The following is a 12,217-nucleotide window of genomic DNA, read 5'->3' as shown; positions in this document are numbered from 1 at the left end:
AGAAAGCAAGTTTACTTAGTATAATTCGGAAATCATATGAAGTGCAAATTCTTGAGCTCAGGTATGGGGTAGTGGGGTATTTCATGCATGATCAGTAGTTTCAAGAGTGAACTTTTATATTCGGAGGCAGCTAACTTTTTTAAAAATTCTAATTCGGAAAAATACTTGTTATTTTACAAATGTTATAAGGCATGTGTCTTTTTTAAATGGTTATTTATATAATTTTAACATTGACCATTAGTTTTCCGTTGATGAAGCAAAAACGAAGACCCTAGTAAGCAGCCAAAAACTAAATCATTATGAATTATTATCTTTGAACTTTTTTTTTGAATTCTCTAACCTTGTTGCTATTTAAACTCTATGATCTGATGTAATATGTTTTTGTTTGAGTCAAAATATTGGCATTTTTAATATTTTTTACAATTTACATACATCAACATACTTCAAGAAATTAGCATTTTTAAAAATTTGAACTCATTTTTTCAAAGAGCGAATCTCTAACAATACTTCGGCGAATCATAATAATTTAGCACAATTTCTGAGTTAGTTTATCCTCTAAATACTCCCCCCCCCCGCTCAATTTAAAATTCGATGATAAAATTTATTAGTTTTTGTAAAAAGAAACTGCTACAAAGCAACTGAAATGAAAAAACTGATACGAAAGCATACGTAAAAGTTTGCTCTACTACATTAAATAAATTACTTATATTAAATAATCAAAATATAAATTTACAAAATATTTGTTTGTTTTACATAATTTTTACATTTAAAAGTGAGAAACTTTATGGCATTCAGCTAATTTATGCTTTACAATATTTGCAATGTTCTAAATGCTTAAAAAGTATTCACTTAAATCCTATAGGAAGGAATTCAAACATTTTGATTCTATTTATAGTTTTCTATTAATTAAGCCACAGATTATTTAACCAAAGAATATCACTGATTTGTTGATCGAAAAGTTAAATTATTAATTTAACTCAGCAAAACCTAAAAGAGTTATTTACCACAGATGCATTAAGTTTCAGATAATTTCTTTCATTAAACATTTTTACCTTATATAAAGGGGTGGGTTGAATAATTCCTACCAACAGCATTAATTTTTAAATATTTTTGCTAAGCTATTTTTTCATCTATAATTTTAGCGACCATCTTCTAATAATTTTAGAAAATTAAGAAAAAAAACAATGAAAAGATTTGTTTGCATAAATGTTGGAAATTGTTAAGGATAGAGGGGTCTCATTATTTTTCTCTAATTCAACAATTAAAACTAAAATTCTAAGTAAAATTAGCAAATCTCTAAATAATCTACAACTGCAAAATACAACGATAAACTCTAAGTAAAATTGACTCCAACTGCTGATGAATTTTAATTTTTTCAAAGACTTGAAACTCTTATTTTTTTTTTTTTTCTTTTTTTTTTTGATTTGACCTTTCATTTAAAAAAGTCAAGAGTCTAGTCCTTAATAAATTAAGAACACTGTGGTGTCAGTATCGATCGTAATTATAAAGTTATCATTAAATTTAAAATTAAATTTTTGAAATTAATTATTGAATGCTGTTGTGAATATAAACATAATAAAATACATCTTTTTAGTTTCGCCCCCACATTTTTAACTTCTTGAGGACCTTACGAACTCTACTTGAAATGACGCGATCGATCGTATCAGATTTCGGTAGTGTATGGTGAGAATAGAAAAGTAAGTTTTTAAATAAAGGAATAAAACAAAGAAACTTTAGTAACCATATTTGGTGATAAATAAGTAACTGATCGCAATCGAAGAGCTTAGGAAAAAAACATGTAACCTAAATATTTGTCGGAATGAAATGACCTTTAACATTAAAGTAAAAATGCAAGTAAAATTTACTCTTATACTATTATATATATATATATATATAGCATAATAAATAAATACAAAAAACATGGGGAAAATTAAGAAAAACAGTAAGTTTTATGTATTGTGCATAAACTGTAAGTAAATAGAACTCATAAAATAAGTTCAAAATGTAGATAAAACAAGGAAAAAATTACAGAACAATGAAAAAAGGGGAAAAAAGTTTAAAAAATTTAAGTAACAAGAACCGGGAGGGAAAAAAAAAGGACAGAATTTTTTTTTTTACAAAAATCAGGAAAATAAAAGATATAATCTTTTTATCAGTCCACACGATTATATCTGCAAAAAAAAGTGCTTTCTAATATTGCGGATATAATCGTGTGGGCTGATAAAAAGATTATATCTTTTATTTTCCTGATTTTTGTAAAAAAAAAAATTTTTTGTCCTTTTTTCTCCCGGTTTTTTGTTATTTTTATTCCTTTTATTCTTTTCTTTTTTTCCCCTTTTCACATTGTTCTGTAATCTTTCTCTTGTTCANTTTTATCAAAAAGAAATACCGTGAATTTTATAAAACCCTCTGATTGTGCATCAGAATCATGCCCCAAATTATTTTGCAGGATCTCTTTTTTCTTTTCCTTACCTGAAGGACTAGAACTGAGGTGTAAAAGCAATTAGACCTACAACTCTTCATAAATCGTAAATTTATAATAACTTAAGTAAATTTGGTTTTAGTACAGCATTTTTATTCAAATAACATCTTTAAAAAAATAAAAAATGTCTGATAATAAGTTCAACGTTTAAATTTTGAAATATTGGAGAATCAAAAATAATTTCATTTTGAATTCAAATTTTATTTTCAAAGTATTAAAACGTATACTATTTTCTATGCCCAGAAAGCAGATCCAAAAATTCTCATCTTGGTTGCCTATAGCAACAGAGACACACACAATATTATGACGTCTCGTCATTCATTTAGTTTCTTTATGGTTGTCTTAAATTGTTTCACTTTATATGGCGAGGCAATTTGGCATGTTTTAAAACTTTCACCATATATATAGATCTTTATTGCGACCCAATTTACGACCCAATTTTTTCGAAATTTTGGATTCCAAATATGTAAAAAAAATATATGTTTATTCAGAGAAAGTACGTTTTTGTGTCTGATTTCATAACTTAATTAGTAGTTAGCACTAGTTAATTAGCATATTTGAAGTCACCCCCAGGAACCATTAAAATTGATTCTTAGTTCGTGAAAATCCGACCATTAGAACGAAAGTTATTCAGGGTGATTCGTTTTTTTTTTGCGGACTGTACATTAAAAATTAATCTTAGAAATAAATGAGTTAAATATGACTAGAAAAAAAATTGTGTAATATACAACTTAAATGTGTAAAATACAATTAACGTTTCGTTTTTGCAACGAGATGTGAATAGGGAATTTTCAAATAAAATGCTTCTTTTTGGGCAACTTCAACATACTATTAAGATTTCGCATCAGGCTAGGTTTAAAAAATTTAATCACAAATATACTAAATTACACAAAAGTGCAAGGGCATCACGTCTAATGTAAAAAATCATAAAACTAGTTTCCAAATTACGTGTGACTTTGCTTACGAAATAACTTTTTCTACATATAGTCGATAAAATGACCCCTGTAGACGAAATGACCTTGTCGACGAAATGACTCTGTCAATGAAATGACCCTGTCGGCGTAAACACCTTGGCAAAGATATGATCCTGTCGACGAAATGACCCTGTCGACGAAATGACTTGTCGAGGAAATGACCCTGTTGACGAAATGACCTGTCGACGAAATGACCATGTCGAGGAAACTGCCTGTCAACGAAATGACCTAGTCGATGAAATGGTCTGTCGATGAAGTGGTGTCGATGAAATGACCTGTCGATGAAGTGATTGTCGATGAAATGAATGCGACCCGTTTTTGTTGCTTGCAAACTGTAACTAGAATTTTAAAAAAATGCACCACTCATATATGGAAAAAAAAGATAAATCATAGACTAAAATAGCTGTCAAGATTCGCTATTTACTGTTTGTATGTGCATTCTTTAATAAGTAGTGCAGCGTTTCTCAACCTTTCAGTATTGGCGGCCCAGTTTTCAATCATAATTTTCATCGCGCCCCCCAATTGCAGTAAAATGCATACAACAATAATGTATATTGAGTATTATCCTAAAGTTAGCCATCATTTATAAATCTTGAAAACAACCTGCCGAAAAATAATTATTGCAGGTATTTATTACATTTAATTACTCTATAAAATTTTTAAGATGTCAATAAAATAATGCTACTCTAGAATAAAAATTCCGATAATTAAATCTTTATTATTATAAATTTTTAACAAACATTAGCAGCTAGCTTAACTTAGTAACTCAGATTAATATTTGTTTAGCTTAGACGTTATCTGAATGCTTATAAAAAAAAGCATTTTTATTTTATGCGTCTAAGCAGAAAAAAACCATCTAAAGCACAGATTTCCTTTATCTAAATTTTCTCTGCTCAGAAAAAAATTGTTAATGATAATTATTAAATTCTATTAAGATTTCCTAAATTTTTGCGTTCTTTATTTAGCTTTTATAATTCGCCATAATAATTAGTGCTAATTCCCAGCTTGTCATAAAAAATATCATAAAATACAAAAAAAAAATGCTACATTTTTTAAAAATATTTATTATTAAAGTATTATTAAACAAAAACGAATTATGCTAGAGTTAGACAGCTAAAAAATAAAGTTTAAAAAAATAAAATTAGCGAAATGTTTATGAGTCATACTAAAGTATAGATAAGAATAAAATTTTGTCATAGTTTGTTACACTCGGCAGTTTGACGTACACTTACACTTGAACATATTTAGACCACAAAAATTATAACAATTACTTTATTTTTTTTAATAGTGAACACTAGGACAAGGCGATATAAGAAATTTTATGTCGTGATGCATCGTCAGTTTTGCATCGCGATATAGCGATGTATCGCGATATAGTATTCCTGAATTTCATTTACTTGTAAGGCACAGAAAGTCGGATTTCTATCAAAATTTCATACTCAGATTGATTTAAATCAATTTATGAATTTGAAGATATATATGTTTTGCTTAAGAGAGATATTAATTTTATAGTATTTTCTAAAAATGATCGCGCAAATAACGAAATATTTCTTAGTTTAAAAATAAATAATAAATAAATAAATAAAGTAGAAATTTATCAATATATTTACATAACATTACAGAAAGAAAATAAAAAATAAGTTCGTTAAAAATTATTTGTATGCTTAAAAAAAAGTGCTAAATAAATTTAAAAAAAAGAAAACGCTTTTGAAACAATACTAGTTTTTATCATTATTAGTTCACATAATTAATTAAGCTAAATTGAATAATTACCGAATTATGAACGAAAAAATAAAGTAAGGTTTAATTTCTTAAAAATAAAAACAAAAGAATTATGATATTCGATAGTATATTTAACTGACAACATTGAAAGAAAATTAAAAAATACGATTATACTCTTTAATAAAACGAAGTGCTAAACTATAAAAAAAAAAAGAGGAAGAAAAAAAGAAGTCGCAAACCTTACTAATTTTTTGGAATAAACAAAGTTGATTGATTTATGTCCAAATTCAAAAGAGGAAAAATAAGTTTTATAATAATTTTATTTGTAGAAATAAAAACAACTAAAAATTTATAAATTTAAAATCAGTAATAAAAACCCATTAAATTATTAGAAGTTTTATCCAAAAAGTTTTTCATAAATTTAAATAAAGTAAAAGATAGCCCAACAAATTTAATTACTGTGTAATTTAATTCTTTATGGGCACCTTAAACTAGATTTCCGATTGTAATAAATTCAATAATGTCAAAAATTAATTAAACATATATTATCAAAATTAATTTTCACATTTAAAAATAATAAAAAAGTTTTGCTTAAAAAAAAAAGTTACCTAATTAATTAAGAAACACTGGTTTATATATTATTTTAAATAATAGATTACGTTCAGAACAAGGTAACGACGGCGATCACAAAGTCAGATTACGTTCAGAACAAGGTAACGACGGCTATCACAAAGTCAGATTACGTTCAGAACAAGGTAACGACGGCGATCACAAAGTCAGATTACGTTCAGAACAAGGTAACGACGGCTATCACAAAGTCAGATTACGTTCAGAACAAGGTAACGACGGCGATCACAAAGTCAGATTACGTTCAGAACAAGGTAACGACGGCTATCACAAAGTCAGATTACGTTCAGAACAAGGTAACGACGGCGATCACAAAGTCAGATTACGTTCAGAACAAGGTAACGACGGCTATCACAAAGTCAGATTACGTTCAGAACAAGGTAACGACGGCGATCACAAAGTCAGATTACGTTCAGAACAAGGTAACGACGGCTATCACAAAGTCAGTCCCACTGAAAATAATCTCGAAGAAACGCGACAAGGAAAAAAACTAGGAGGCGTGAAAACGATCATGCGAGATCACGATATATATTCCCAAAACTATGGTTCTGATTCTACCACTCATCAATCAAGGCCATTTCAACATAACGAAACGAACATCGTCTTCCACACATAAGAGTTGCTTCCACAACGCGAGTCGGTATCAGTTGCAAGATCATTTCGCGTCTTGTATCGATACATCGTTTTGTGCTAGTCGTCTTTAGTCAACGGCTTTAATCAGATTTCTGATGCATCGCCTGAAACGAAAGTTGCTGTATCGGCTTGCTGATATATGCGTTAAATCGATATGTCGCGATACATCGATTTATAGCCCAGTCCTAGCGAACACCAATATATACTATTGGTTTGACATTCTAAATAACGATAATTGACTCATAGAATAATTAACACTAACCTTCTATTTTTGTCAGATCCCGCCATACACAAGAGCCTCCAAACCTAACAAACCAATGCAACAATGTAACGTCTAGCGTGGAAGTATGCAAACCTTGAGTCAAAACTGAGTCCACAGAAAAAGTTGTAAATTCAACATTGTATAATTCAACATTTCATTCACATAATATTTCTACTAGCGAAACGAAAACTCAAGTTATTTTTTTCTACTATTTCTCTTAGTTTTTTTCAAAATTCTTTCAATTGAATCTGAAAAATAGTATTGTAGAATTATTTTCGTTTCAGATATTTAATAATGTTAAACAATACTTCTTTTTTTTTAAATTTCAAAATCAACGAAAAATTTCTAATTAGTAAAAACGTTTAAATATTAGTACTTTTTATTATGAATTACTAACTTTTAGGTACATTTCATTATGAATTTTATTATGAATTTTTGAAACAAGAAATACAAATTTATAAAAATAATATCTGATAAAATGAAAAAAATAACAAATAAATTTTATAAATTAAGATCTCCACTTTGGCAGATATTAAAACGTGAGAACATTGATTAAAATGCTTATTTATTTTAAATTTTTAGGTTTTTAGCTTTCTCTAATTACGGAAAATTTCCCTTCTAATCTAAAATTTTACAGAACGCAGGCTCAGAAGGTTGTATTACAGTAACTTAATTAAATGAGCTGAATAATCATGTTTTACTTTAGATCCACGAAATGAAATATANGTAAATGAACAAATCAAACAAATCAAATCAACGAAATGAAATATAAATTCATTTCTTAGAAGTCACGAAAACTAAGCAGTGAATCATAAATTGTTCTAGATTTTCATTTGATCGAATATCATAAAACCTGCGCAAACATCCTCGATGAAGTTAAGGAGCTTTACATTCGATTACATCCTTCATTTTGAAAAGATTACTAGAGTCACATAATATTTAATCAGCATGTACATTTTTTTATGTCTGCTCCATTTCAATTATTATGTTCTGATTATATATTTATATCTCAAATTTCGTGCTTAAAATAATGATAAGTATTCATCGAGACCTATGAGGCAATTTCAGTTCATTTTCCTATTTAATACGAATATTCGTTATTTGTCTGCAAGTTGGATGCGACAGCAAGTAGCTTAACTGGAATTGGTGAAATTTATTGCGTCAAGAGTAAATATTCTCGTTCACAAGGGTCACATTTTTACTTGTATTAATAAACATGGAATCATGTGTTATTTTTATTTTAAAGTTGCTGGTTATGACCGAATAAAATAATAATAATTTGAAAATTTTTTAAAATATATATCGCATAAACTCCTGTGTTTGTTAAACAATTTAAAAAAATGGTTGTTATATTTTTAACAAGTAGTGGAAATTTTTTTATTAGCTTTCCATTAAAATTAAAAGACTGAACTTTCATGACTAAATACATTTGTTTAGAAATATAAAACGTAGTTGTGGTTGACGTATACCTGTTTAGACAGATGGGTGCGATTGTTCTTGTTTTAAAGTGGTGCCATCTATGGCCAAGAATTCGACTTCAGCCACACACATAAATCACACCCGTTAATAGGGCTGACCCATTCATTCAACCACATATCGTAATTTTGACCTGAATCACAGAATGATTGATCTCCAATCCAGTACCCTCAGAGGTATTGATTTGTTATGGGAACATGGAGGACTTTGCGACTCCACAGATTTAATTTGCATCAGTCACCATTTACCACACGGAGAGTCTTCGGCCGGCGTGGTTCGAACCCACGAACTCGGGCGCCCTGTCGACTAGGCTATCCCAGCTCATAAAACGTAGTGGTAAACTCAAAGATATTAAACTGTATTTTACTTCTCCAATTTTTCCACCACCAGTTAACTTATTTAAGGATAGTACGAATTCGAGAAGAGTTCGATTATTTAATAAATTAGTGACATCACTTTATGTAATTTTGTAAAGAAAATATATTTGTATAAAAATAGTGTCCTCCAGACCTCTCTATAGACGTTAAAATGGCACTTTTAACAGTAATTTTCTGCAAGACGTTTCAACAGTAGCCCAACAACTATGTATTCTTACTAGCTCATTATGTGTTAATTGAAAGAGCAATTTAAATGTTACTAGTAAAATATGTAAAAAGCATTTTCATTCATAATATCTACAGTTGTTAAACATGATGAATAAGAAATATAAAATTACAATTAAAGTAAAAATTAAGAAGTTGCTTCCCCACAGCAAGAACATTGCTTCCTTTTTTTTTCTACTTAAAAGTTTAATGTTTTGACATGCGACTACATAAGAAAATATGACGAATTTTTTTTCTTCTTGCCAAAATTCGCAGAGAACTTTTGTTAGGTAAGTATCAGAAGTATTTCATTTGTTTACGCAAACCCTGTTAAAACAACCCTGTCAACGAAAAGATCTTGCCGACGAAATGACCTTGTCGACGAATCAACACCGATTTCGAAACGACCCTTTCGTCGAAATAACCCTGTCGATAAAACAACCGAGTCGATGAAAAGACCTTTTCAATCCTGAGGACGAAATGACCCCTGCCGATGTAACAACTCAGTCGAAGAAAAAGCCTGTCGACGAAATGACCCTTTCGACGAATCAACACCGATTCCGAAACGACCCTTTTGTCGAAATAGCCCTGTCGATGAAAAGACCTTTTCAATCCTGAGGACGAAATGACCCCTGCCGATGTAACAACTCAGTCGAAGAAAAAGCCTGTCGACGAAATGACCCTGTCGACGAATCAACACCGATTCCGAAACGACCCTTTCGTCGAAGTAACCCTGTCGATGAAACAACCGAGTCGATGAAAAGACCTTTTCAATCCTGAGGACGAAATGACCCCAGCCGATGTAACAACTCAGTCGAAGAAAAAGCCTGTCGACGAAACGACCCTGTCTAAGAAATACCTAGTCATTTAAGTAGTGTCGATAAATTGGTCTATCGAATGAAATGAAATAGACCCATACAGAAGGTAACAAAAATTATATGGCTCGGAAGTGATCAGATTAAATTGCTAGGAATATTATCGTCCATAGCCTCATTTGAATCATTGGAGTTGTATTACAGCAGATTACAATGAGCAAGTCTTTATGTAGAAGGTTATAATAAGGAAATTTCTGGAAAGCTAACAGGTTAAATCTCTGTGAAAGTTGTCCTCCTAACACCCTCTGATTCATTAGAATTGAAGTATTGTAGCAGATTGCAATTAAGGCAAGACTGAATACAGAAAGTTACAATTGAGAAATTGCTCGAAAGAAATCAGATTAAATAGTTAGAAATAATATCTTCCCGGCGTGCAATTTTATCAATAATTAATTTGTTTGGTTGGTTCTAATGCCGCTTGCAACACGGGCAAGCCTGCTTGGTGAAACCGAGCAGATTTAAGGCGTTTCTTGTTTTGCGTTTCTTGTTTTTCAGTGGCGACATCTATGGCCAAGAATACGACTTCTGCCACATCTTACGTCACACCCGTTTATAGGGCGAACCCATTCATACATTCATTCATTCATCTACAGATCGTAATTTTGACATGAATCAGAGAACGATCGATCTCCAATCCAGTACCCCCAGAGGTATTGATTTGTTATGGGAACATGGAGGACTTTTGCGACTCGACAGATTTAACGTGCATCAGTCACTTTACTACACGGGGAGTCTTCGGCCGGCGGGGTTCGAACCCACGAACTCTCGGACATGGGTCCAGCGCCCTACCGACCAGGCTATCCCGACCTATAATTAATTTTGACTAAGAAAGCAAAAAATGAAATTTTTTGTTATCAACCACCAACGTTACCAACTTTACCAGTCGTTACCAGCGCAGGAAATAAATTTTATCTTATAAACTGTAGATCACGATTTCTAAGATTGAAAAACTAAATACGTGAGTGTATTGCATGATCTGAAATTTTTTATCTTAATTGAATATTTACTTTTATCATTGTATCGTTCATAGAGGTACTAAAGAATTACAGAGATTACATATCTAATCTTACAAAATAGCATATAACATCACGAAATAAATATATATATAAATGGGTCGCCTCTCTGACAAAAAAGCATTAGCTACCGTGAGAAGGTTCAACTAGATACCATACAAAATGAAATTTCTTATTTTTATTCTCATATCAAGTTTATCATTTGTTTGGGTAAGTACTATTAATACTTTATTTAGCATGTATTTTACTTCATCATACCTTTTATAACGAGAACGAAAATGTATCGTTAAAAAACGAAAGAAAAACACATTCAAATTTTTAACTAAATTATGTACTTAGAAAATAAATGGAAAAATTTTAATTAAATTTTACAATTAATAATGAGTGAGGAAAAAGCCAAAATGGAGAAAGTTTACAATTAATAATGAGTTTAACTTAAAGCAGAAAGGGGAATTTTTTGGGAAAATTTATTAATTATTTGTAATTTTTCTCGAAACAAGTCTGTACATATCACCAACTGGACTGCCCTTGCAAGATTATTTCTGAATTTTTTTTTTAAATACTGCATTGTAAGAACTGGTGTAATACATCTTTAAATCTGACGTTGAAAAACTAAAAAAAAAAATGTATGAATTAACAATTTACTTATAATGAATCCTAAATAGAGCTTTTATATACATTTTTTCGCGTTTAATTTAATTAAACACTCGTAATAAAAAAGCTTGTTATTAAACTTATTCGCATCATACGGGAATTATTTTTGCTTCTGGAAACGCTAACGCTTTCGATGCACCAAGAAATTCTATACAATTGAAATATGAGTTGGCGTATGTATGCTGTTGTCTTAAACATTAGTATGCATCTACAAAACAAAAATTCTACCGTTAATACCGAATATCATATATTGTGGAGACTTTAGTGTTACCGAATATCAAATCTTGTGGAGACTTTAGTGTTACCGAATATCAAATATTGTGGAGACATTAGTGTAACCGAATATCAAATATTGTGGAAATTTTAGTGTTACCGAATATCATATATTGTATACAATACACGAAGTAGTGTAAGAGACCATACTAAAATTAGAACATTCATAAATTCAACTGTTTCATTTCATTTTAGGAGTGCATTAAGATGAGTTTTTTTACCTTTAAGAAAGGGAGAGGGGCATTATTTGGTTTTGTATCAATAAATATTAATTACATTTAATTAATGTTTGCATAATTAAAACTTATTTTTTGTATATTAGTAAATTATTATTTTTAAGAATATTTAAAGATGTTAATATAATATATATGAAGACAATCTCTATCTGAAGACTAATACTGATTGAAGCTTTGTATCTTGCGTGATATTTCTGTTAGTTTTGTCAATCGAAAACATCAACAAGGTTTTCCGAAAAATAAGCCTTTTTTTAAGAAAATGGTATCGTGATCATATATGGCAACGTTACTTTTAAAAAGTAACGAGTAAAAGTACAAGTATTTTTAAAAAAAGTAACGAGTAAAAAGTAAAAAGTTCTTATTTTAAAAAGTAACGAGTAAAAAGTACAAGTAAAAGTACAAGTACTAA

The sequence above is a fragment of the Parasteatoda tepidariorum genome, chromosome 9 (genome assembly GCF_043381705.1).
Source record: "Parasteatoda tepidariorum isolate YZ-2023 chromosome 9, CAS_Ptep_4.0, whole genome shotgun sequence".
In the NCBI taxonomy this organism is placed as follows: domain Eukaryota; kingdom Metazoa; phylum Arthropoda; class Arachnida; order Araneae; family Theridiidae; genus Parasteatoda; species Parasteatoda tepidariorum.
The sequence above is the reverse complement of the archived record's forward strand: the minus strand, read 5'-3'. Positions refer to the sequence as shown.